Raw genomic sequence first — 27,357 nt, 5'->3', positions numbered from 1 at the left:
CAGTTTGCCTTGCTCTGATGGTGCGCTGGGCAGCTTCACACGTCACAGTGGATTTGTGAATCTTGGGACCAGCCCATTCACAACCTGGCCCTGGAGCCGCCCCACAGAAGGTGTTCTGGAGCCTGGTTGCCCTTCCTGGGGGATTTTGAGATTCCAACCCCCTTAGGAGCTCCTGATCACCTTCACTGTGTGAGCAGCAGCATGTGTGCCGGTGCTGTGGGGGAAGCAAGCCCCGGCGCTGTGCACGAGGCGTGAGTGTGGGCTGCAGAGGATCACCTATGCCCCACCCCCAGGGTTACTAGTTGACATTGTACACTCAACACTAAGACATCAGATGTGCTTGGAGCAGGAAGAATATACTTTCCAACCCATGTGAGAAATTCTTCCTGCAGGGGCAGTAGGGACCACATCCCCTATACTCACTCTGCCAGGGTCCTCCTCACCCCTTCACTGCCAGGATTGCTCTCAGCAGCTCCGACTGGGTGTGGCCTCACCTGTGAGACTACCTGTGCCCCCCGTCACTCGCAGCCACGGACTGAGAAACTAAGGAGATCTAGGCCTGCTCCTAGGAGAGCCTGCCTAGGACGCAGCCCTGTAACTTATTCTACTTGTTCCCGTGTTTTCAAATGTCAAGAGGAGGAGTTCACACTGTTCTCCAATGCCCCAGTTCAGACGGCCAGGAGCAGATGCACCAGCATGGCTTCAGCGCCCCTGGACCTCACCTGCATTGACTCCTTCCTGTCCCAGGAGCCACTCTCCCTACCCACCCTGCTTCCACGCCTCCCCCTGCTGGGTGAGTGTATTGGCCAAGGCCTGGAGAGGGGAGGGTACTGAGGTGGCTTGGTGGGATCCTTGTCCTGTGATTGGTGTCAGGGTTGGATTCTAAGGTCTCAGCTGGTGGGAAAGACCAGGCAGATGGCTGTACACTCAGCCCTTGGACAAGTCCGTGGATACTGAGAGACATACCCAAAGCAAAGCCATAGGCCGAGAGCAGGTACAGAGCCACAGCAGCAGGGCTCTGGGGCCACGGGCCTAGGCCTGAGTGGGTTGGGGGTGGCAGGGTGCTGTTTCATTGATCAGTGGAACCTTTGCCACATGATCGGGCATGAATGAAGGAGCCCTGGGTGTAGGGATGAGCAGGGTGGCCAAAGGCCAGAGCCCAGCACCAGGACATGTGCCTGAGCTTCACTGCTTTGTTTCATCAGCGCCGCTGTCCTTCGGATGTGTTTGTTGCTTGATGAATACATATGTTGACTTGAATTCCTTGTGATTCCCTAAAGCATGGTTTGAAAACACTGGGCTCCGGGCTGGTATGTGTCCACAATAGAGTTTTTACTAGTCTTTGGCCAACTAAGAGAAAAGAGACTATTTTATTTATCATTTGGCATCGTACAAAAACCTCACACACAGAGAAGTATATTCAGTGTAAATGTGCGGTTAACAAGTAATTAGGATGTGGACATGCAGGGCATCACAGCCCAGGTGTCTTACTGTGGGACTCAGTCACATCACCAGGCCTCCTGCAGGAGCCAGCTGCCACTGGGCTTCTGGGACCCAGCTTGGTTTCCTCTTGGCCATTCAGCTTGCCTCCTGAGTTCTCCTGATGCCCACAGTAGCTGTCTTGTTTTCCCTGCTTTTTTGGCCTCCTCGACCATGACAGGTCACAGGTCAGCTCTGGCAGACAAACTGTGTAGGCTCCAGAGTTTCAGGCTGCCTGCCCAGTGTCCCCTTGTCGCCTGAAGCCAAAACTCTCCTGCAACTGGGCAATCATGATACCTCCACCTTACCAAAAATTCTCCCCAAATCTCAATGCATCTTCATGTTTTCCTGAAACACATTGCTCTTGTTGGAATTGCATGAAATTCCTAAGTGGCCAAATTCAGGACAAGTGTTTGGCACAGTATCTTAGGTCACCACTAGGGATGCCCACATCCTACATCGGAGTGCCTGGTTCAAGTCCTGGCTCCTCCACTTCCAATCCAGTTTCCTGCTAATGTGCTTTCTGGGGGTCAGCATGTGATGGCTCAAGAACCTGAGGCCCTGTCATCCATGGGAGAGACCTGGATTGAGTTCCAGGCTCCTGACTTTGACCTGGTCCAGCCCTGGCTGCTGCAGGTATTTGAGGAGTAATCCAGCAGGTGGAAGATCTCCCTCTCTGTGTCTCCCTGCCTTTCAAGAAAAGAAAAGAAAAGAAAAAATGCCCAAATTGGAGGGTCCTAACCAGGGTGAGTAATTTGTGGGTACCAGTTAAGTGCAAATTCTGGGAGAGCAGAGGAAGAGTCCAGTGCCAGGCCTTCATCCCAGCCACTTCCTATGTGCAGGTGCCTCTGCTTAACCAACAGATCCAGAGAGGAGGCAGGTCTTTCATGCAACAGCAATGAGAGAGGGGAAGGAGGCTGGAAGAAGAAATGGATTCAACAGCAAGGAGATCTTCAGCTTTGCCCATTTCCCCAAGGAGGCGAAGGATGAAAGTGTTTAGCTCCAAGAAAAACCGTCTGATTAAGCTGGGGTTTAAAATGAAGTGAGAATTTCACAGGATCTCTCACATCAAGTGCCTTTAAAGTAAGTCCTGATACCTATTTTCAGCTAATGAAAGGAGGAAGAGATAGTGGCCCCAGGGAAGGGTCACATCTGGGAGGTGCTGAGTGGCCACTCTGTACCTGGCTGTGTCCTGGGGACCAAGTCAGGGACAAGTGGGAGAGGGCCCTGGGCAGACAGTGGCTCCTATGCCAGCAGATCTGCGTTACAGGGCATGGAACCATGCAGGGGAGAAGTGAACCGCATAGCCAGGTGGACGAGGGCCTGAGGGTGGGGACAGATGTCCACCTGTAGTTGTCCTGCTCCCTGGAGGGCTGGGTGAGGGGTGGCCATGGCCTTGGGAAACTGGTATAATCCTGCAGAGAGACCAGGAGGCAGAGGAGTTGGCCTCAGTAAGAGCACATTCTACCACTGGCTGAGTTAAGATAAACTCCGAAAGGCACCCTGTGGGTGACCAGAAACCATGAAGACAAAGCACAGTCGCAGGGCCTGAGTTGCCCACTGCACGCACAGGGACTGCAGGGTGCACAGCTCAGCCTCCCTCTCCCTTGGCTGTCCACAATAGCCCAGAAGGAGTTTGGGTCCTGACCTGGGATGACTCTAACCACTGCTAAGTGGTTAAGCGAGCTGCGGAGACGCCTTGTGAAGACGCGCCCCATCTGAGCTGTGCTGCTCCTGGAGGCGTGCGCACTGAGGTGCTTGTGCGGGAGTGTGTTCTAGCGTGCAAGGGAGCAGGGAGGGAGGGAGAGGAGGGGAAGGATGCAGAACACCTGCCAGGTGGAGTGAAGTCAGGGGAGAAGGCACAGTTCCCTCTTGTAGATCGCATGCAGCTCCAGGTGACAAGGCCGAGGGACTATTGTTCTTTCAACATAGCTTTTGTAGCAGCATCGGAAAGAAAGTTGGCCTGAAGTGTGGGCAGAGCTGAGGAAGGGTGGGAGAGAGTCCTGGGCACTCTCTGATTGGTGGGGCAGGGGTCCTTTTCCTGGGCTCAGGCAACTCGGATCCCCATCTTCCCAGCATCCCAAGCGCCCCCCCCCACTCTGTGAAGTCTCCCATTGTGACCAGCAGGGCCCACTGTGCACAAGCAGCCCAGCATCTCTTCTGTCTGTGCCCAGGGCTCTCCCAGCCAGCTGGGAACCAGCGGGCGAGTTCAGGTTAGCAGGCAGCCCTGGCTTCCAGGTCCGCCGCATCTTGGCTGTGAGCAGAGAGATTTCCCTTGAGAACACATGGTTGGAATCCACTAGCGCAGCCCCAGGAGGGGGTGAACAATGAGCCTGGTCCCACGGGGCTTGCAGCTCAAGTTCCCCAGGAGCGTGGCTGGGGCCAGACGTGGAGGACTTTGTGGGACACAGGTGTTCTGTCCCCTGGCAGCCTCCCGCCCCCAAACCCCCCTGCCCTGAAGCACCCCCTGCCTCAGCCGTCCTCGGGCCACAGACTGAGACCCATGGTGGATCTGAAGAAACCCCTGCACCTCCATCTGCTCCTGATGTCTGCACAGCTCTCATCACAGTGGGAGGGGAGCACCCAGCTGAGGAAGACTCTGAAAACCTAAGGAACCTGGATCTCCCCTCCCCCCACCCCATCCCCACTTCCTGGACAAGATGCGTCATCAAGCAAATGGAACTCTCCACAATCTGCCCAAGTGTTAACACGCTGCACTTGTGGCAATAAAACACTTGAACCTGGCCCAGGTCTGTTTTCCTTGAACTTCAAACTCTTCCGGATTCCTTCTCTCACTGAGTGAGACACTGAGACAGGGACCATCCCGTGAGAGGAGGCGGGGCCTGACATTAGGACACGCCCCTTCTTCCCTCCCCTGGTGCAGCTGATGCTTTGTAAGGAGACTGAAGTGGCAGACGCTGAGTGGTGACTGCAGTATCAGTAACAGTGTCTTTATTAGAGAGTCACAGCGTTTCCCCGGGACAGTGAGGCAGCATCCTGTCAGGTTCCTCCTCCTTTGTCCCTTCCTCCCTCTTCTGCAAGGTTTGGGGTGAAGCACCCCACCTCTAACTCTTGAGACTGAGCAGGGCCGAGGAGAGGCCATGAGTTTTCATTTTAGATGCTGGTGCTCAGCCAGGGGTTGCAGGCCTGTGGGGCGTGTTGGACAGAAACAGCTAAGTGGATTAAGCTGTTCTCCTGGAGAGACAGGAGAAAGCTGAGCCATCCCTCTGTGTCCCCTAGACACTCGGGGGAGGGGGGCAGATGGACACTCATGTGATGGGCCTGTCCTTCAGACTGTCTCAGAAATGTCACCCCTAGCCTGCCGTGGCTGTGGCCACCATGCTCCCAGCTTCTCCTTTCCTGGGAACTTTCTCACAGGGAGCACAACTGGCATTTTTTAAAAAAGATTTATTTATTCATTTGAAAGGCAGATATGGGGGAGGGGTTCCATCTACTGGTTTACTCCCCAGTTGGCCACAATGGCCAGAGCTGCTTCGATCTGAATCCAGGAGCCAAGAGCTGCTTCCAGGTCTCCTACATGAGTGCAGGGGCCCAAGGACCTGGGTCATCTTCCACTGCTTTCCCAGGCCATAGCAGAGAGCTGGATCAGAAGTGGAGCAGCAGGGACTCAAATCGGCTCCCATATGGGATGCCGGCACTGCAGGTAGTGGCTTTACCCACTATGCCACAGTGCCGGCCCCATTATTAGTTCATTTAACAATAACAACATGTGGCTGGCATTGTGGCACAGCGGGTTAAGCCACCACCTGCAATGCTGGCATCCTTGTATAGGCACTGGTTCCAGCCCTGCCCGCCCCACTTTTGCTCCAGGTTCTTGCTAGTGCACCTGGGAAAGCAGCAGAAGACGGCCCAAGGACTTGGCCCCTGTATCCACATAGGAGACCCGGATGGAGTCCAGGCTCTTGGCTTCGGCCTGGCCCAGACCCAGCCTTTGAGGCCATTGGGGGAGTAAACCAGTGAATGGAAGGTCTCTCTTTCTCTCTGTGTCTCTTCCTTTATCTCTGTAACTCTGCCTTTCAAGTAAATAAAATACATATTTTACAAAAGAAGTGTAGCACATGCAATTATCTACAGTGGATAATGCTTGATACCGACAGTAAATGGCTATGTAACTTTACATCGTTAACCTCGCTATACTTTTTATCTCAGAGTGACTGTAAATATACACACGCCATGTGTGTGCTTATACAAACACACACGTACAGAGAGGGACGGAGAGAGGCTACAAGGGACCGCTCACATTTGCTGGGGAGGTGAAGTCCAAAGACCTGCAGTCAGCAAACTGGAGACCCAGGAGAGCTGAGGGTGGGAGTTCCACTCTGAAGGAAGGAGAGGGCCAATGTCCAGGCTGTAGACAAACAGGCATAGCGGGACAACTCTCCTTTCTCGTGCCTCTCGGTCCACCCAGACCCCCAGGTGATTGGATGACTGCCACCCACGTTGGGAGGGGTGTGGCTTACTTTAGTGGGAGGGGCACAGATTCCAATGCTGGTCTCTTGTGGAAACGTCCTTGGGTCCCAGGCAGGTGCACATCCCAGAATGAACTACTGCGGCTGGTGACGGTTGTCTGGGTTGTTCCCTTCCTAGAACAGGGCAGAGTGCACGCGGCATCCAACCCAGTTTTATTGTTTCCATAGAGAGCTAAGGGGAGATACAGCCCTGGGAAGGCAGGAGGCCCCAGCTCCCGGCCTCACTTGGGAGTTGACTAGCTGTGCCCTTGCTGTAGGGGAAGCTTTGGGCCGGTCACCCTCACAGCTCTTGTAACACAGTTGTTGACCCCTGAACAGCTCTGCAGAGCATGGCTGGGGTGAACATGGGTGCTGGTCCCCTCTGCAGCTGCTGGCCAGGGCATTGGATCAGAGAGAACTCAGGTTCCAGGCGGGGAGGCCTCACAGGGGTCTCCAGCAGGCCCTACCACAGGGCCCACAGTCCTCTGACAGGGTCTGGCCTCCTGAGTCCCAGTTTGAAGGCCCTGTCAATGTTTGCATGGTGTTCTGCAGAAATCTGCTTCCAAGCAGGCACAGTTGAAGTCAGTGCAAACACTGTTCTTTAGTCTATCCAAATGGAAGACGATGTTTTCTCTTCCCGACTTGCCACCCACAAAACTTGGGTGATTCACCTACCTTATCCTTCTAGATATTCAAGGATGGAGGCATCAGATGCCAGCGGTGAAGGGACCTCTGCAGCCACCCAGGACGCCGAGGCACAAGAGGGAGAAACGGAACTACGGCCCCATCCCACACCAGGTCGTCTAGGAACCGTTCCCCCCAGCCAAACCCCATTCTCCTGCCCAGGCTGATAGAGCAAAAGCAGAATGTGAGAAATAAACTTGAAGCAGATATCAGTGCCCTGACATAGACATCAAACTTCATCGACTGAAGAGGTAAATATTGACAGAACTTAAATACCAAATCAATAGTTACCCCGAGGGACAGCACGGCCTGAGTTGGAAGTTGAGATCTGCGTATTCCAGTGCATCGCCAGTCCCCCATTGTCTGGCCCTTTCCACAGTGAACTAAAACTGGAAGATGTGCTCATAGATTTCTACAGGGCGCCAACACTGTGGGCTGGAAAGAGGTTCTTGATCACCAAGGGAGCTCATTCGCGTTAACCGAGGACCCGCCCCCGAAAGCTGGGTAAGGATCCCAGAATAAGCCAGCAATCCATTTGCTCACAGTGTTGGCTGAGAGGTCACCCAAACAGAAACTTCCAGCCAAAAGGCCACCAGGTCCCCGTTTGCTGGGCTTCGCCTTGTCCATAGCAACACGGCACGTGCGCTGCACCTTGCGGCAGGCAGGGCACCACCCAAGCCCTGCATGAGGAGGAGGCCAGAGACCACAGCCCCAGCACTGCACACTTCATCGCCAGCCTTTGCAGGCACCGAGGCAGGGTTGATTGTTTGCTTAGGAGGACTTGTAGTGGGTGAGAAGCCTTAAGAAAAGACGACCATAGAAAAGAACCCAGAAGGGAAGCCTGGGCGATTCTGCCCACCAATTTCCCCCTCTGTGATTGGGAAAGACATGGACACCCTTCAAGGTTGAAGGGGCAGACCCTGTGCACAGCCTCCAGTGGCCCTGGGGACATGTCCGTGCACGCTGCCTCATTCCAACTTCCCACTGGTGGGGGAGACCCTGAGGCTGTTGAAGCTGCCCTGCTGAATGTCACAGTCGCTCTGCTTTCCTGCTTCTCAGTTAGTAAGTTTGTCACCAGAGTGGTGATTCCCAACCTGGTGATTTTCACACCTGGAGGTGTGAAACAGATGCTGGGGTGCCCCCACACCAGTCAATTCTACCTGAACATCAGCCAGGGAATTCCAGGCCTCGGCTTCTTTTGAAAGCTCCTGGTTTCTCCGTGCTAATTAGCTTTCCGTGTAAAGCGTTTTGGTGAGGATCCTGACACTCACAGGGTCTGGGTCTAAGGGCCTGTGAGGCCTGAGTTGTCTGCACACCTGGGACTTGGTTACCCTCAGGTGCTTGGGAAGCGGGCTGTCCCCAAGGAGGGGTTACCTGTGCCGCAGGTGATGCCAAGCTCAGAACACGCAGTTAAAGCGGCCAGCGGGGCAGCTGCGTGAAGGCTGGGGCGCTGCTCAGGATCCCTCAGCACTGAGGCCCGGGCCTCCTCCTGTGGGCGTGTGGCTGCTGCCTGCTCACCACGGGGCCCCTCTCTGGGATCGCCATGAGACGGAGGGCGCTGCCCTCTGTGTCCAGCCACTGATGGATGGGAGGTAGAGACTTGGTTCCCTGTCCTCCGAGGGGCCGTCCCCGCTTCTGAGCTCCCGGTACGACCAGAGGCCTGGCGGAGGCTGCTCAGCTGCTCCTTCCACCTGTCCCATTTCCCTGCCGCCCCACGGGTGGGGTTCCCCAGAGTGCTTCCCGGGAAGCTCCCTTACATTTCGGCCCTGCTGGCCGGTCCCTGGTCCCTAGGAGCCTGACCCGGGACAGTGACCTTGGGAGGGGAAGGAGCTGCAGAGGGTGTCTGTGGTGACGTGGAGGGACCCGGGGGACACTGGGCACACCTCTGCCAGCATGCGTTCGGAGAACAGGGACCATGCTTGTCTGGCTCACTGATGCACCCAATATCCGTCTGAGTACCCTGCCTGTGTAAGGGCTCTCAGTCATGTTTCGGGGTTGGTGGCCTTTAGTGTTGTTGCTACTGTTGTTTGGGCTGAGTAAGTGAAGGATTCTTGAATTGGCTCGGATTCTGATTAGACATAAAGAGCAAGTGTTGAATGGACATTTGGTGCAATGGTCAATCCAGCTTCCTGTAATGCAAACCCTGAGGGGCAGCAGGTGGTGGCTCAAGTACTTGGCTCCTGCCTCTCATGTGGGAGACCCAGATGGTGGTTTCAGCCTGACCCAGTTCTAGCCATTGTGGGCATTTGGGGAGCAAACCAGCAGGTGGAAGATTTCTGTCTGTCTGTCTCTATGTCTCTGTTTTTCAAATAAAATGAAAATAATTTGTTTAAAAGGACAAATGTCGATGGGGAGGAAGGTTGTCACTTTTTCTAAGAGGAATTGTCGGTGGTGTGAAGAGAAGCTACACTGACAAGTCCTGGGACCCAGACAATGCTCTCAGGGGATGCTCTCACTCACAGGATGAGCCGCTTGGGAGGTGACCAAAAGACACAAAAAGCATGGGTCAAGAGATGGGGAAATGTCACAGGCTAATTTTCTGGGAGATTGCACCCAGTGGATCAGAGTTCTTCCCAGGGCTCAGCAAATTGGACCTTGTGTTCTCTGGCTCCTGTATCCCCAGTTCTGAAGAAGGGAGAAGATGTGGGTCCACCCCTCTGGGATCAGGAGTTATGTGGCGGGGGGGGGGGGAGTTGTGCATGTGCAGACATTCTAGCACAAGGAAGAAGGCACACATCAAGGACACAGCAGCCCGAGGGCGTGCGCCTCAGACATCCATCCACTCAGCACTCATATACTAGGTCAGGACTGGTGTGTATCAGGTGGGGTCTTAGGTGCTGGTTTATAAAAGTGAATGCAGCTGGTCGCAGCCCAGGCAGGAGCAGGAGAGTGCTGATCGTGGTCCAAGCAGTGCTACAAGGATGGTGCCAATTGAGGGGGGTGGATGACTGCTCAGTGTCTCCCAGCTGGGCCCAAGTTGCCCGGATCCTACTGGGCTCCAAGAACTCCTGGGACATGTGTGGGATACTCAGAGGGTCCTACTGTGCAGTGCAGAGACAAACAGGACGTGTGACTTCCTCTGTTCTGCTGGTGAGGTGGCTAAGGGCACTGGCTCTTAAATCCTGCGAGTGTGAGTTCAAGTTCTGCTCCCTCACGAACCAGTAGTTGGAGCTTGGGCAAGCCCGGACTTTTCTCATCCCGTTTTCTCACGTGCACAATGGGCGGTCCTGGAGCTGAGCTGCAATGCACAGCCCCTGTCCTAAAGCAGCTCTTTATATCACCGGAGTCAGCGTTGATGCTTACCATTGATGATGAATAAAACACCGTCCTCGGCTTCCATTTCCCTGTCTGTGAAGTGTTGAGTTGATACCCGATGATCTCAAGATCTCTTCTGTTCTCCTGCACCATAAGGATGGCTGATTGGATCAGTTTCCAGTTGCCATGGAGATGAGGTTGCTATGAGGACACTGCAATTCAAGCCGGCTTGGGCCGCAATTCTGGTGGTGGGCCTGGCTGGGCCTGGAGTGGTGCTGTACCCTCCCTCACATGCATGCCTGCCTGTGGTGTGTCTGGCACCCTGGAAACCAGAGTGGGGGACCCCTCTGAGGGAGAAGCATGAGAAGGTGGTTTGGGAAGTTCCACTCCTCTTCCAACATCTGCCTGAGCCTGTCTGCCCATCTGAGAGGGAGTTCTGCAGCTTCCTGTCTTCAGAAATCATTAGAGAGTAGCAAGGGCATGATGACCATGAGGCTGGGTCAGAAAGTGTGTCCCGGGAGCGTGGCTTTTATTGTCACTCCAAATCTCCTGATGCCTGACCATTGCCGCAAACTCCTGCCTTCTCCCTGAGAGACAACCCAGCTGGGTCAGGCATTTAACTTTCACTTCAGCCCCTCCCACTCCTTCTCTTCTTTTTAAAAAGATTTATTTAAAAGACAGAGTTACAAAGAGAAAGGAAGAGGCAGGGAGACAGATAGACAGACAACACGCGCACACACACACACACACACACGCAGATCCTCTGTCCACTGGTTCACTCCCAAAATGACAGCAGACAGAAAGGGCTGGGCCAGGCTGAAGCCAGGAGCCAGGAGCTTCCTCCAGGTCTCCCACGTGGGTGCAGGGGCCCAAGGACTTTAGCCATCTTCCACTGCTTTCCCAGGTGCATTAGCAGGGAGCAAGATAGGAAGTGGAGCAGCTCAGACTCCAACTGGCACTCATATGGGATGCCAGCCCTGCAGGTGGCAGCTGAACCTACTACATCACAGCCTCGGCCCCATTCCATTCTTTTTTTTTTTTTTTTTTTTTTTTTTTTTTGACAGGCAGAGTGGACAGTGAGAGACAGAAACAGAGAGAAAGGTCTTCCTTTTGCCGTTGGTTCACCCTCCAATGGCCGCCGCGGCCGGCTCACCGCGCTGATCCGAAGGCAGGAGCCAGGTGCTTCTCCTGGTCTCCCATGGGGTGCAGGGCCCAAGCACTTGGGCCATCCTCCACTGCACTCCCTGGCCACAGCAGAGAGCTAGCCTGAAAGAGGGGCAACCCGGACAGAAGGACAGAATCCGGCATCCCGACCGGGACTCAACCCGGTGTGCTGGCGCCACTAGGTGGAGGATTAGCCTAGTGAGCCGCGGCGCCGGCGCCCCCATTCCATTCTTAAAGAAACAAAAAGTTCAGGAGGAAGCACCTGGCTCCTGGCTTCGGATAGGTGCAGCACCGACCATAGCAGCCATTTGCGGGGTGAAGCAATGGAAGGAAGACCTTTCTCTCTGTCTCTCACTGTCTAACTCTGCCTGTCAAAAAAAAGAAACAAACAAAAAGTTACATAATAAACAAGGGCCACTGTAAAAGCTTCCACCTGTACAGACAAGTGCAGGACAAAGTAAAAGTCCTTCTCCTCTAGCTGTCATCCTCTCTTCTCTCCTGAAAGTGCCACCATGAGCCGTGTGGTTTTTTCTCCTACCTGGTGTTTTGCAGAGAAGAGACACCATGGATCATTAAACTGAAGCAAAATGCAGTGCCACCTTTTTGATTTTTCACTGATGGGCTCCTGCTAACACAGACTGGTTGGTAGCTCGGCTTTTTCATGCAAGAGAAGGACTTGGAGATCTTTGCAAATAAGTTCACCGGATGGACTTACACACCAAGAAAGATCCTGTAAATATTTGTTAAAAGACTTATTTGTTTGAAAGCCAGAGTTATGGAGAGAGAGAGAGCGAGCGAGCTTCCACTCACTGGGTCATTCCCCAGATGACCACAAGAGCCACTGCTTGCCAGATCGAGCCAGGAGCCAAGAGCTTCTTCCGGGTCTCCCATGTGGGTGGCAGGGGCCCAAACACTAGGGCCGTCTTCCACTGCCTTTCTCAGGCCATAGCAGGAAGCTGGATTAGAAGTAAAGCAGCTGGGACACAAATTGGAACCTATGTGGGATGTTGGCTGTCACAGGTTTACCCTCTATGCCACAACTCCAGCCCTCCCCATAAATTTTTTATGCCAATGATTTTGAAATTTAAAAATATATATATTTAGGGGCTGGCGCTGTGTGGCTTAGCAGGTAAAGTTGCCACCTGCAGTGCTGGCATCCCATATGGGTGCCAGTTCGAGTCCCGGCTGCTACTCTACCAATTCAGCTCTCTGCTGTGGCCTTGGAAAGCAAAAGAAGATGGCCCAAGTGCTTGGGCCCCTGCACTGCATGGGAGACCGGGAAGAGGCTCCTGGTTCCTGGCCATGGATCCCATGTCCAGCCAGTGTGGCCATCTGGGGAGTGAACCAGCAGATGGAAGGCCTTTCTCTTTCTCCCTCTCACTGTCTGTAACTCTCTCAAATAAATAAATGAACAACATTTTTTAAAAAGTCACAGAAAGTGTATAGTATGAAAAAACTATGCTTGGCTTTCAAATTTTTTTTAAAGATTTATCTATGTGAAAGTCAAAGAGAGGAGCTGGTGCTGTGGCATAGTGGGTAAAGCCACTGCTGGCAGTGCAGGCATCCCATATGGGCACTGATTCAAGTCCTGGCTCCTCCACTTCCAATCCAGCTCTCTGCTATGGCCTGGGAAAGCAATAGAAGATGGCCTAAGTCCTTGGGCCTCTGCACACGTATGGGAGACCCAGAAGAAGCTCCTGGCTCCTGGCTTCCGATCAGCCCAGCTCTGGCTGTTGCGGCCAATTGGGGAGTGGATAGAAGACCTCTCTCTTTCTCTCTCTCTCTCTCTCTCTCTCTCCCTGCCTCTCCTTCTCTCTGTGTGTAATTCTGACTTCCAAATAAATAAAATAAATTAAAAAAATATCTTCCATCTGCTGGTTCATTCCCCAGATGGCCACAATAGCCAGAACTGGGCCAAGCCAAAACCAGGAGCCAGAAGCTTCATCTGGGTTTCCCAAGTGGGTGGCAGGGGCTTAAACGCTTGGCTCATCTTCTGCTGCTTTTCCCAGACCATTGTCAGGGAGCTGGATCAGAAGTGGAACAGCCGGGAAAGAGGTGGCTGCTTTACCCACTACACTGCACTACCAGCCAGTTAAAATTTTTTACACTTAACCAAACTTATCTTCTTTTTTAAAGAAAAGATTCATTTATTTTATTTGAAAGTCAGGATTACAGGGAGAGAGAGACAGAGGAATCTTCTATCTGCTGGGTTATTCCCCAAATGGCCACAAAGGTCGGGGCTGGACCGTGCTGAGGCAAGGAATCAGGAGCTTCATCTGGGTCTTGTATGTGGGTGCAGGGATCCAAGACTTGGGACATCTTCCACTCCTTTCCCAGCAGCATTAGCAGGGAGCTAGAACAGAAGTGGAGCAGACAGGACTCGAACCGGAGTCCATATGGTTTGGCAACACTGCAGACAGCGGCTTAACCTGCCATGCCACAGCACTGGCCCAGGTAGACTTATCTTTTAATTCCACTTTTCATGAACTTTTTGAAGTATATGGTTGCACTTAGGGTCTAGCCAGATTGTCCAGGATGAGCAATTCTCCACAAGGTCTTTACCTTAATCACATCTCTTGCCATAGAAGGTAGCACACTCCAGCCCCATTGTCACTACTTCCTTTGAGTTCTGAGCTATGACCGTCTGCACCACGCGAAGCTGTCCACCCGTTTCCTGAAAGCTGTGTCACAATGTTTAATCTGCGGCCCGGCTGGAGCTTACCCTCCCGGCACCAGGGGCTGTCTCTCACACAGCTCATTCTGTAAAGACTGCTGGGCACATGGAGACGATTGCTCAAGAAGCCTCAGTCAACGGGTCTCTGGTTCCTGATGTCGTTGCAAGGGAGACTTTCTCCTCTGCAGCCATTCCTGCCCACCAGCAAAACGCGCACCCTTCTTAGATTTGGGGAAAAGCTTCGCTGCTTCTTTTTGCTGCTTCCTGTGACCTTGTAAGTGTGACTGGTCTCTCACAGTCTTCATCTCTGCAGATGAAGAGGGTGGTCTTCCAGCTTTCTTCCGTCTGCATGTGTGTGCCCCCATCTCCCTGCTCACCCCTTCCACGTGCTGCTGGGCTTGTCATTTTCCCAGAGGTTACCTTAAGACATCTCAATCTTCTCTCCAGACTCCCTCACCTACTGAAGTAAGTCTTACAAGGCCAAGTGCATCCTTAGAATGTTAAAACCAAGCCTCTGGGGGCTGGCGCTGTGGAGTAGTGGGTAGAGGCACTGCCTGCATGTGGCCATATGGACGCAGGTTCAAGGCCCAGCTGCTCCACTTCTGATCCAGCTCTCTGCTGTGGCCTGGGAAAGCAGTACAAGATGGCCCAAGTCCTTGTGCCCCTGCGTCCGCATGGGAGACCCGGAAGAAGCTCCTGGCTCCTGGCTTTGGATCGTCACAGCTCTGGCCGTTGCGGCCATCTGGGGAGTGAACCAGTGGATGGAAGACCTTTCTCTCTGTCTCCTCTCTCTCTGCCTCTCTTCTCTCTCTGTGTAAATCTGACTTTCAAATAAATAAATACATCTTTAAAATAAAATAGAAAACCAAGCCTCTCATACAAATATGGAATCAATGCATGTCATAGATTTATCAACCGTGGAACTAGCAAAATAGTGGCGTTTGTTCAAACAGGGGGACTGGGGGACAGATTTTGTTTCATCAGCCAAGGCAGGCGTGGTAAAGGCAGCCTGCTAAGTGAGGGCAGACATGAACCACGCCCTGCAGGGAATAACACTGCAGGCTTTGGGGTTGTCTTCTGTTTCAGACAGAAAGCATTTGTGTCTCTGCTGACAAAGAGTCTGCAAACTAGCGTGTAACTTCAGAAAGTCCAATCAATAGTCAATAGCAAGTCAAAGTAAGGGATTTTTGATAATTAAGCAAGCTATGGCCTGTGTGCAGGCCAGTTTAGGTTCCAGGGTGAAACTGGGTACTGGGGCACAGACAACCATTTGCCTTACTGCTGCTGAGTATTGGGTTTTCCTTATGTAAATGTAGGACACGTGAGTCGAGCTTCCTGGGTGTGAACACCAGGGCCCAGAGCCCAGCCAGCCCCGTTCCTTCCCTGTGCCATGGGTCTCCCCAAGGCTCCCTGAAATTCCTTGCACAGAAACCAGAGTGCTTTCTCCCAGAGGGAGAGGTCGGAGTCAGGAAAAAGAATCCTTGCATCGCATAGCCATGGGACAGTTCAGTGAGAGCAGTCGGAATGCTGCAAGAGCAGGCTTGGATGTGCGGGGAATTTGGGGTTTAATGGGAAGCTCCCCAGAATGCCAAGGATGGGAGAGAGGCCGGAGGGAAGCACCTTTTCTGGAAGTTCCACAGGTGCTCCCTGAACAGCGACGTGAAGCCAGCCAGCGCCTCTCTGGCGTGACAGGTGTCGCTGCCTTCTCCCCTCAAACAGCCTCCAGCCTCACCTGCTCGTCTCTGGTCATTCCCAGAGCCCCATGATGGCAACTGGAGCACGAGGCTCTTCTCCTCGTCACTCCCCATGTGAGCCAAGAGCCCTCCAGCACTCATGACCTTTTGGGTAGGACGAAGGGAAGTAGCGTTCTTGGTCCCCAGCCGTGATCTGTAGCACGGAGACAACCTCCCCAGCCCAATCCGCATCTCAGGACTATTCAGAGCACGAAGAGATGCAGGAGATGTCAGAATACTTTGAAAAACCATGTGCTGGGACTGGCGCTGTGGTGCAGCATGTTAACACCCTGGCCTGAGGTGCCGGCATCCCATGTGTGTGCTGGTTCTACTCCTGGCTGCTCCACTTCTGATCCAGCTCTCTGCTGTGGCCTGGGAAAGCAGAAGAAGATGGCCCAAGTCCTTGGTCCCCTGCACCCACATGGGAGACCCGGAAGAAGCTCCTGTCTCCTGGCTTCGGATTGGCACAGCTCTGGCTATTTGGCCATCTGGGGAGTGAGCTGGTGGATGGAAGACCTCTCTCTCTCTCTCTCTCTCTCTCTCTCTCTCTCTCTCTCTCTCTCCCCCTCTCTCCCTCTCTCCCTCTATCCCTCTCTCCCTCTCTCCCTCTCCTCTCTGTGTAACTCTGACTTTCGAATAAATAAATAAATCTTAAAAATAGATTTGTTTATTTATTTGAAAATTGGAGTTACAGAGAGAGGGGGAAAGAGAGCTGGGGATGGGTGGGGGGGAGAGAATTTTCCATTTGTGGTTTCAGTCCCCAGATGGCTGCAACGGCCAGGGCTGGGCCAGGCTGAAGCCAGGAGACAGGAGCTTCATCCGGGTCTCCCACGTGGGTGCAGGGACCCAAGCATTTGGGCCACCCTCCAAGGTTTTCCCAGGTGCATTAGTAGGAGGCTGGATTGGGAGTGGAGGAGCCGATTCTCAAACCGGCACCCATATGTGAGACTGGCATTGCAGACAGTGGCTTTACCAGCTATGCGACAATGCCGACCACGCGACAGCTTTCTGATCACAATTGTGCTGCTTTGGGGACTTTGAGTGTTCCTTTGGGGACAGGTATTTCCCTCGTGAGAGAAGGAAGTTCTCCTAAGGCTGCCTTGCATGCTTGGCCATTGTGAGTCGTGTGTGAGATGCAGAGCCCCCGCCAGCACTGGCATTAGGACAGACTGAGCCAGGCTCGCGGGTGTCCCTTGAGGGTCTCGGCCTCTTGTTTTCCTCTAACTCACCCCATCCCCAAGTGCCGTGGTCTCAGCCTCACCTCTCCATTCCTCCACATCAGTCCCCTTCTCTCCTTTCAGGCCCAGGTTTCTGCTGCCACCAGGTGTACAGATCACCTGGTTCCCAAGCTCTGCTCCAATCGCCCTGAGTGGCTTTCTTTTTTCTTTTTCTCTTTTTTTTTCTTTCTAAGATTTGTGGCACAGCAGGTTAACACCCTGGCCTGATGCGCCAGCATCACATAGGGGATGTGCCCCTGCACCTGTGTGGGAGACCCAGAAGAAGCTCCTGGCTCCTGGTTTTGGATCGGCTCAACTCTGGCCATTGCGGCTAATTGGGGAGTGAACCATTGGATGGAAGACCTCTCTCTCTCTCTCTTCTTATCCTAACACTGACTTTCAAATAAATAAATAAACCTTTTAAAGAAAAAAAAAGCTCTGTTAAAAAAAAAACATGTGCTTTCCAAGAAATATTTTTTTAAGTTCGTTAAGAAATAATTATACCCTGAGTGCAGATCTCGGTTCAATGGTCTCGTAATGTGCATCCCAGTGCCTCCAGCTTGCCTGAGCCTCCCTTCCCTCATCTGTCAAGGGGAAGCATCAGCAGGAGCTAATGTTTCTGCTTCTCGGCTTGTGGGGTGGATTAACTGACGTCTTCCTACGACGTTGGAGGTGAACTCTGTTCACATCCTTCCTACAGGGGAAAAGTCTGGGCTCCAGGCACCGTCAGCAGATGACCACATCCCTGGCCAGCTCCCAGGGGCAGGGTTATCTCCAGAGCTCCCAGCCCAGCTGCAGACCCACCCCCAGGCCAGAGAGCAGTGGGGGCCATCACCAGCCTGTGCTCAGCGAGGGCTGCCTGCTGTGTTGTCACCAGCATGGTTGTGACCACCAGCCCAGGACGTCAGGGTCACCCAAAGCTGTACACTTCTCATAACAAACCATCCAGCCCTGCAATGGCTTAGAGCAACAGCACCTGCTTTTTTGAGATTCTGTGACTCAGGTGGGTGGTTCTTCTCTGGACAGTGTCCCATGGGACCGTGTCCCTTGTTAGACCACAAAATGTTCACCAAACGTGTCCTTGCCAAATCCCTCCTACCTGGGGGAGGCTGCTTGGAGCTGATCTCTAAGGAGCAGAAGCCAGAGAGGCAGCGTGGAGCAGGGACCCTACCAGGGCGATAATGAAGACAGCAGGCTGCACGGAGGGCGCACCCACAGCCCCGTGGCAACTGGGGCCAACTCTGGTTCCTGGATGCTGGGTGTGTGAGGGCTCATTTTATGTGTCAGCGTGGCTAGGCCACTGCACCCAGGGGAGCCGTGAAACACTCGTCTGGTTCTCACCATGCAGAGAGATGAGCTTGACATTTCCATCAGCGGATATGTAGTAGAGCAGATGACTGTTCCTAACGTGGCTGGGCCTCAATCAGACAATGACCTTAAGAGACAGTGTATGTATGTGTGTGTGTGTGTGTGTGTGTGTGTGTATACAGCCTGAGAAAGGAATTCAGCCAGCAAAGGGGCTTCAGGTGCAAACTGCTACAACCACGCCTCCCTGGGTCTCCAGCATAAGCACACGAGCCAATTCCCCACTCGCTCTTCTCTGCATGCGTGCACACACACACATGCACACACACACACATGCACACATGCACACATGCACACATGCACACACACACACACGTGCACACATGCACACACACACATGCACACATGCACACACCTACGGGTTCCCTTTCCAGGGAGGCCCTGACTCACACAGGTGTTCTGGGGCCTCAGGAAGGGAGGGTATGCAGGCAGCAGGGGACCCTGGGAAATGTGTCCCATATCAGCAAATGTCAGTCCTGCTCGTTCTAAAGGCCCTCACAGGCTAGCAGGGTAGGGGCAGAGCGAGGTGAAGATAAGCTCGGCTGACACACACTGGGATGTCTGGGGAGGCCCCACGTCTCCCTGGAGCCTGCTGGGGGCTCCTCCCCACTCCCCCTGTGGGTTCAGTGTCTCCACCCTGCTGGCTGAAGATCAGTCCACCCCACATTCCCAGAGCTGAGCATGGTGGGGCTCAGGGTGCCATGCAGGGGTCCTGAGTCCCTCGCAGAGCTCAGACTCATTGCCATGAAAATGCCTCGGTATCATTTTGTCCTCTCTGTCACACATGTCCATCCGGTGGAGTTTCCTGAGGCTGAAAGATGCAGGATCTGACAACAGACCAACCTGCTAAACGATAAAGGATTTGCAAAAAAGGAGAAGCAGCTCCATTCTTTCCTGTTGTGGACAATGTGCTTACTTTGCATAAATGTTATGTATGATAAGCAATGGGTGTTATTTAGCAAGGGTTTAGCTGTGGATATTTTTGGTGTCTCAATTTTCCTTCCTGATGTGGCCCATACTGAGAGGTACAATCAAACTCTTCAGGCCCTCTCTTTTCAAAAGCATCCCCAAGTGAGAAAGTTTGAGAACACAACTTGCACATTCTCCCCTCTTTCTGCAAGTAAATCTGAGGCCTGAGCAGCCACAGCAGCTGGCAGGGCCAGGTGCCTCCTGAGCTCTGCCAGCCTGCACTAAGGGGCAGGTGTCCTTGCCCCTACGGGGGTGGGCCTGGCTCAGAGCCCCCGACCCCACGAGGAGGGGCCTCCCCAGTGCCCACAGCCCCCATGTACCGCTCCCTGTCCCCCTGAGCTCTGTCAGTCTGTCTCCTGCCCTTCATGTCCCTGCCTCTCCAGCCCACCCAGGGCCTGTGCAGTCACTGCTCCGTAGGTGTTGGTTGAGTTGATAAAGGACCCGCCCTATAAACAGAGGCCAAGGATGTAGGTTTGAGAGACTGGCAGGAGGGCCACCCTGAGCCTGGGCCCTCAGTGTTCTCCCTCAGCACCAGGAGGTCTATGTTGACCCCCACCCCCCCTGAGGCCCTGGGCAGCCCTGACTTGTGAGCTCCAGGCTGGGCCTGGCTGGCCCTGCACCCTTGCTCAGCAAACCCCAGCCCCCTGGGCTGAGGCCCCAGATCAGCCCCACCCCTTAGGAAGCCTATATCAGCCAATGGTCTGGTTTGCCAAATGCAAAAAGTAAAAAGAAAATAGGTGGTACTCGCTTCAACGACACAGCTGATTGCACTGTTGCCAGCACATGACCCTTCCCACAGGTAATTCATGCAAAATGTGCCAGGGACCAGTGCACTTTTGGGGGCACTGATTCTTTAAGATCCAGTGTGTCCCTGCGATGTATAGCCATAGCACCTGCCAGTTCCGAGGCCCCATTATCAAGCACCAACCTGAAACATAGTCCCAAAGATCAATACAAACGCGTTTAAAGGGAAAATGATTTTCACCGCTTCCGTCTGTCAGTTTAAATTTGCCAGAATTAAAAATTTGGTTTCCAGCCAAAGCAGTGTACCCTTTCCAGGCGGGTCTGGTGGGAGCAGGCTCTGCCTGGTGTGACTGCCACTCAGTGGCCGTGTCTGGTACTGCAGGGTCCCGCTGGGATTTGAGAACATTCCGGCACTGTCATGTGTGCTCTTGCTTGAGTTTTCCAACATTTTTTTTTTTTTTTTGGTGGGGAGCAGGCATGTAAGAAGAGACTACATAGATGAAAACAGTGGGCAGAAGTCTGGGGTTGTGTGTGTTCCATTCTGTAACCAAGACTGGAGGATTGAGCAAACAAGGGACAGGAACAGCTGCAGAGAATCCCAACTCTGGAGCCTGCTTTTCCAAGCATGCTGCAGGAGAGCTTGTCTTGCAACATTGCACTCACAGGGGTCAGACCACCACCCCCGGGAGCAGTTAGAGCACCAGGAAGCCCACTGGAGTGAGATCTCCGTGACCTAAATTGAACTGTCTTCCTTACAGTACATTATCTGCCCGGGAGGAGACAGCCACCATTTTCTGAACAGACAGTGTAGGGAGATGCGTGTGGCTGGTGTGCATGGGCAGGAGGGGCGGCCCCCGGTGCTTTTGCTGTATCCCAGACACTCCTCTTACCTGGCATAGCCCTGTCACCTTTACCTGTCCCAGGTACATGGAGCTTTCCTCCTCCGAGCAATGCCCACTTGAGGCTGATTCATCTGCGACACCCCAGCAGATGGAGCCCTGTGTCCGGTAACATTTCCAGGTCACCAAGTCAGGGCAGGCAATCTTTGCAAGAAAACCTTGTCTTCCTGAGACACGAGCTTAGATAGTAATAATTGGGATCCATCGAACGCCTGGAAGGCAAGAGACTCGCAGACAATAACTGGAAGAGAGTTTCCACTAGGGTTGCCACGACACATCCCAGGCTGGGCACTTTCCACAGCAGACTTTTATTTCCTCGCAGTTCTAGAGTCAGGGTGTCCAGGAGCCAGGGGCCATCAGCACTGGTGTCCCCTGATGCCTGGCTTTCTAGCTTGCACCTGCTTGTGTTGGAAAGAGAAATCACTTCCCCTCTTCCTATGTGGCTACAGTCGGGCCCCGCCCTTATGACCCCACTTAACTCCTCCTCCTTAGAAGTCTTGTCACCAAGTAAAGTCACGTGGGGATTAGGGCTGCAACCTGTGATTTTTGGAGGACACAGTTCTGTCCTTACAGTAGTCGTTGGCCCATTTTATAGCTAAGCAACTGAGGCTCCGGGAAACTCTGGCTTGCTGAAGTTCACACAGAGGCAGCGTCAGATCATGGATGCACTGGGGCCTGAGACAGGAGTCTCATCACCCCACAGATTGCTAAAGGGCCTTGCTCGTCTCTCTCCAGCTGCCCCGGCTTCCGCACAGAAGGACGCGTGATGAGAAGACTCCCAGGGTGCATGAGGGCTGCAGGAGCCAGGAGTGCTGTCTGGGCAAGCTGTTCTGAAACTTGAACGTGCACCAGACCCTGCCAGGCTCATTACAACACGCAGGGCTGGGCCTGCCCCGCGGCTCTGACTCGGGCCGTCTGGGGTGGGGTCTGGACTTTCCACTGCTAACCAGCTCTGCTGTAACTGTTCTAGGCATATTCCAGAGGGCACACTGCATCGTCAGGAGACGTAGGCCATGACAACACAAGTCATTATCACCATTTGTAGCAACTGTCACTCTCTTTCTTTTTTTAAGATTTATTTATTTTATTTGAAAGACAGAGTTACACAAAGAGACAGAGAGAGAGGTCTTCCATCCACTGGTTCACTCCCTAAATGGCCTCAATGACCAGAGCCGAGCCGATCTGAAGCCAGGAGTAGGAGCTTCTTCCTGGGTATCTCATAAAGCTACATGGGCTCAAGCACTTGGGCCACCTTCTGCTGCTTTCCCAGGCCACCAGCAGGGAGCCGGGTCATTGGCAGAGCAGCCAGAATTAGAACCGGTGGCCGTATTCGGGATGCTGGCGTCACAGGTGACGGCTTAACCCCGCTACACCACGGCGCCGGCCCCCACTGTCACTTTCTATGTCCTGGGGGATTAGCCTCCAAATGCGAGTGGGGATGGGTGTCCCTGCCCTAAGCTGAACAAGAGTGGGTTCCACTTCTAGCTCGACAAAGGCCGACTGCTTCCTTCATGAGATTTTGCTCAGTCCTCATTAAACTTGATGAAGCTCACGTAGTTGCATGAGTGAGTGGATGTTTGCAGTAGAACCAACTTTATGCTTGAAGATCAGATTTAGCAGGCCTCACTGATTGGGGTGTTCCCCGTCCCCAGCTCTGACAGCCCTTCCTCCTTGGACCTTGGCCCCACACCTCACAGTTCACTGCACAGAAGCGCTGTGAGCTTGGCCGTGACACATCTGTAATCAACACTGCCCACTTTCCCAGGTGCCTCCGTGTGTCTAGGAAAGGACCCAGGGGAGACCCAGGACTAGGAAAAGGCAGGGAGAGACCTCGACCCCTAGGAGGGAGAAGAAACCCAGGCCTGAAAGGAGAGAAGGGGACTGATGTGGGGGAATGGAGAGGTGAGGCTGAGACCACGGCACTTGGGGATGGGGTGAGTTAGAGGAAAACAAGAGGCCGAGACCCTCAAGGGACACCCGCGAGCCTGGCTCAGTCTGTCCTAATGCCAGTGCTGGTGGGGGCTCTGCATCTCACACATGGCTCACAATGGCCAAGCATGCAAGGCAGCCTTAGGAGAACTTCCTTCTCTCACGAGGGAAATACCTGTCCCCAAAGGAACACTCAAAGCCCCCAGACAAAGCAGCACAATCATGATCAGAAAGCTGTCGCGTGGTCAGCATTGTCACATAGCTGGTAAAGCCACTGTCTGCAATGCCAATCTCACATATGGGTGCCGGTTTGAGAACCGGCTCCTCTACTCCCAATCCTGCTCCTTACTAACGCACCTTGGAAAGCCTTAGAGGGTGGCCCAAATGCTTGGGCCCCTGCACCCATGTGGGAGACCCGGATGAAGCTCCTGTCTCCTGGCTTCAGCCTGGCCCAGCCCTGGCCATTTCAGCCATCTGGGGAGTGAAACCACAAATGGAAAGCTCTCCCCTTCGCCCATCCCCAGCTCTCTTTCCCCCTCTCTCTGTAACTCTGATATTCAAATACATAAATAAACCTTTTTTTAAAAAAGATTTATTTACTTATGCAAAATTCAGAGTTACAGAGAGAGAGGAGAGGCAGAGAAAGAGAGAGAGAGAGAGAGAGAGAGATCTTCCATCTGCTGGTTCACTCCCCAGATAGCCACAATGGCTGGAGCTTCACCAATCCGAAGCCAGGAGCCAAGAGCTTCTTCCAGGTCTCCCACATGGGTGCAGGGGCCCAAGGACTTGGGCCATCTTCTACTGCTTTCCCAGGCCACAGCAGAGAGCTGGATCAGAAGTGGAGCAGTCGGGACTAGAACCGGCGCCCATATGGGATGCAGGCACTTCAGGCCAGGGCGTTAACCTGCTGTGCCACAAATCTTAAAAGGAAAAACAAAAAGAGAAAAAGAGAAAATAAATCCACGCAGGGCGATTGGAAGCAGAACTTGGGAGCCAGGTGATCTGTACACCTGGTGGCAGCAGGTCTGTGTCCGCAGGATCAGGGAAAGGCCCGAGAGAAGAGGGTGGGGTTTTGTTTTGTTTTGCTGGGGGGCGGGCTGCTGGTTTTCTGCATGTGTGACCCCCTAATCCTTTGCAGAGACAGGAGTTGCAAAGCCCGGGTCACACTTCTCTTGGTTCTAGAAAAGCGTGTAGGTCACTGATTTTCCATCAAGCAAGGGAACAAAAGGTCACCTGACCACATCCCGTCACTTGGGGCATCCCAGCATTGCCATAAATGTCTGTTAGGGATTGCAGTGAAGACCCGGACAGCACCCCTGGCACAAACCCACCCCTCCAAAGACTGTGAAGAAGTCAGCTGATTGTATGCCTGGCAGAGAATGGCCACAAGATAACGAGAGAAAGTGTGGGGGGTTGAGGGGGAGCAAGACTCGGGGGGCTCAGGACGAGAGAGAGGGAGAGGCTCCTGGGTTCCACCAATGGGGAGCATGCAGGAACCAGGCCCCAGCCAACCTTTTAAAAGCAAAACGAGGTCCTCTGATGGCTGCACACGTGCTGAGTGGTTTTGCACAGAGCAATCTGGGAATATGTCAGGTGCCCCCTCCTTTGGGCCCCTCATGCTTTCTCGGTTCCAGAATACTTAGCACCCCAAAGTCAGAGGGGACAGCGGAGGGCCGTAGAACAGTCCTCTATCACCCTCGGGCTCCCTGGCATGTTGGGAAGTCGAAGCCTCTGTCAGCTCAGAGGCCCTGGAACCCTCCCCAGCTGCAGTGCCCTTGCCACATCTGGCCCAATGTGGTGCAGATGCCTGAGGTCCGGGGCTCTGTGCCAGACCACCTGGATGCGCACTGCTGGTGTTGTCTGTCGCAACCTCCCACCCTGTGCTCCAGACCTGAGCAGTACCCTCTCCAGCTGGGCCCTGGGCCAGGGGCCCGTGTGGAAGATGGACTCTCAGGGTGAGTGGTCAGGGTGGCTCTCACCTGCCTGGAGGCACAGCTGAAGACCCCTTCCCCTAAAGGCTGCAGCTGGTGCGCTGGGTACTGTGGCTCACAGGGGAGTTTGAGGAGGGAGGAGGCTTCCCGGGAGGGGTTGGGGTGAATATCCTGGAGACCACTTTAACCATGGCACCTTAAGACATGTGCCTTCATTCCCTGTCCCTGCTGGGCCTGCAACAGAGCCACCCATGGAGGAGCGTGTGTGGATCACAGCCGTCAAACATCTAAGCAGAGACAGGAAGTGGCGGGCAGTGGCAGGAAGACATGGACCCCCGGCCCTCTCGCCCTGGCTCATTTCCCACATCTCTTCTAAGAGCTTTCTTTCCTCTGCATCCAATGTAAGGAGGGGGTGCTCAGGAGGAGGCCTCTCCATTGTTTACGGAGGACAGTCTGCTCTGACAGTGCCAAGCATTTGGAAATGGGCTGCTGCTTGGTGGAAAACCAGAGCGCTTGCCTCACCAGCTGGAAAGGGCTTTGCTGTGAGCTCAGGGGCCCCCGGCTGGGCTGGGGCTGCTGTCTGGGAAGCTCCAGCCAGGCCCTCCTACCCAGACACGGAGAGACTGTCCCTGCTGGCTTGGAGATCTCTGCCTCCACGTCAGGCTGTGGCCTCTGTGGCCTCTGGTTTTGTGGAAGGGCTGGACTCACCTCCCACACCCACAGCAGGTGTAGCCTTGCAAGAGGAGACGATGCCAAAGAAAACACAAGAAAACACGGCTCAGTTTTCAAGGCAGCTGATATCTGTTGAGAACTTGGCACCCGCCCATCCCCAGTCTGCCAGGTGCATCAGGGACAAAGAGGAAGTATGTGGCCCCCAGTGGCCTGGGTCTGAAGGTATGGACTCCTAGTGAGCCCAAGCACGAGTCAGGGAGCTGGAGCCTCTGGGGCAGTCAGGTGATAACTGTGTGCAGGTGATTCCGACAGACTGGCTGCTGCTCTGTCTCATCTGACACAGGGCAGGGGACAGGGAGGGACCATCAGGGCAGGTGTCCCGCTGTGTCATGCACTAGAGTGAACCTTCAGGGCTGAGTAGAATTTGCCTAGACCAAGCAGGGACAACAGGGATGAGTAGGATTTGCCTAGACCAAGCAGGGACAACAGGGATGAGTAGGATTTGCCTAGACCAAGCAGGGACAAAGGTTTGGGAGTGACCCCAGGCCGTCAAGAGGCCAGCTGCCAGTCAGTGGCCCTCTTGGTGAGTGTGGGGAGGGGACATGCATCTCCATGACTGGCTCCACAGACCCACTTCCCCTTGAGACGGCCTCCTTGTACTTCCAGGCCTGGCTGGGGGCGCCTACCTCACACTCTTGTTAACAGGAATTAGACAAGTGACAATAATTAAGACAGAGAATTCAGAAAAGCAGAATGAAAATAGGTGCTCTCACTGGTCTCCAGTTCTCATACGGGGGGAATGGAGACCATGTGGGGCAGAGTTAACCTGACCTAAAGAGAAGTCTGGACACAGTAGTTGTTGCCGGTAGCGGGTGTAGGGGCGCTAGCAACGCCGGGCGGCCTCTCCCCCACCCCTCAGGCCAGGCCCCAGGCTCGATCCCTCCCCCCCCCCCCGCTTCCTCCTCTCCCCGCCCGGGTCAGGCACGGGAAGGTCCAAGCCGCTGCCGGGTGCCTGAGGGCCTTCATGGCCGCCCCCACGGATCCCAGTGGAGCCGCCGAATCTCTATCTGGTGAAGCTCTACATGTATGACCTGTCCAAGGGCCTGGCCTGGCGACTCAGCCCCATCATGCTGGGAAAACAACTGGAAGGCATCTGGCATACCTCCATAGTTGTGTACAAGGATGAGTCCTTCTTTGGCAGTGGTGGGATCTCCAGCTGCCTGCTGGGAGGGACATTGCTTGGGCCCCCAGACTCTGTGGTTGATGTGGGCATCACAGAAGTCACAGAAGAAATCTTTCTGGAGTACCTGTCCTCCCTGGGGGAGTCTCTGTTTCGAGGTGAGGCCTACAACCTCTTTGAACACAACTGTGACACCTTCAGCAACGAAGTGGCACAGTTCCTGACGGGGCGGAAGATCCCTTCTTATATCACTGACCTGCCCTCTGAAGTTCTCTCCATGCCCTTCAGACAGGTGCTTCAGCCCCTCCTGGACTCCATCCAGATCCAGCCTCCTGGGGGGAGCACCGTGGGCAGACCCAATGGCCAGAGCTAACAAGACCACATGGGACCACCCTGCCTCACCAGGGCTTTTCCTCTTTAAACAAAACAAACCCTACCAGATTTCTATTTTATAATTTTACATCAGAGCTAACAACCAGGGGACGGCTTTTTAAATATCCCAGGGAATGAGATCACCAGGCTGCACATGGGACAATGCTGCTAAGGAACAGAGCAAAATGCCACCCCTTCCAATAGTATTACACTAATTTATTAAGGCTGTCTTGTCTGTGAGTTCACTTTTGACGCTGTTTCCTAAGCGTCCTCCACACTGGAGAAGGGGGGGGTTGGTTAAGCAGCAAGCAAGAAGCACAATGTGGGGGAGCCCCAGCCTGGAAGTTCTTTGCAGAGAACACCCACGCTGCACTCAGCTTGCTGGCACCTGTGGGAGCCAGGTGAGCCCAGCCACATCTGTTACCTCCTAGAGTTAAATGAACCAAAGGATTTGGCGCACGGTGACTAGCCCAGCCTAAGTGAACTCAGCTACGACCTCTCTCCCTTCCCTCCCCAACCCCAGCAAAGCTGTGGGGCCAGAGCTGGAGCAACCAGCACCTCAGGACTGAGGGAGAGTGACAGCAAGGACCAGAGCAAACAGGACAAAGCCATTCCTCCCTG

At 53.9% G+C, this 27,357-nt stretch overlaps 2 pseudogenes; one reads left to right on the top strand and one right to left on the bottom strand.

Annotated features, from left to right (window-relative positions):
- Nucleotides 1–27,357, bottom strand: part of LOC138850340 (sorting nexin-7-like) — a 415,797-nt pseudogene that overhangs the window by 189,821 nt on the left and 198,619 nt on the right.
- Nucleotides 697–27,020, top strand: LOC127485969 (desumoylating isopeptidase 1 pseudogene; annotated as a pseudogene).

Source organism: Oryctolagus cuniculus, chromosome 7, assembly GCF_964237555.1.
Source record: "Oryctolagus cuniculus chromosome 7, mOryCun1.1, whole genome shotgun sequence".
NCBI lineage: Eukaryota > Metazoa > Chordata > Mammalia > Lagomorpha > Leporidae > Oryctolagus > Oryctolagus cuniculus.
The sequence above is the reverse complement of the archived record's forward strand: the minus strand, read 5'-3'. Positions and strand labels throughout refer to the sequence as shown.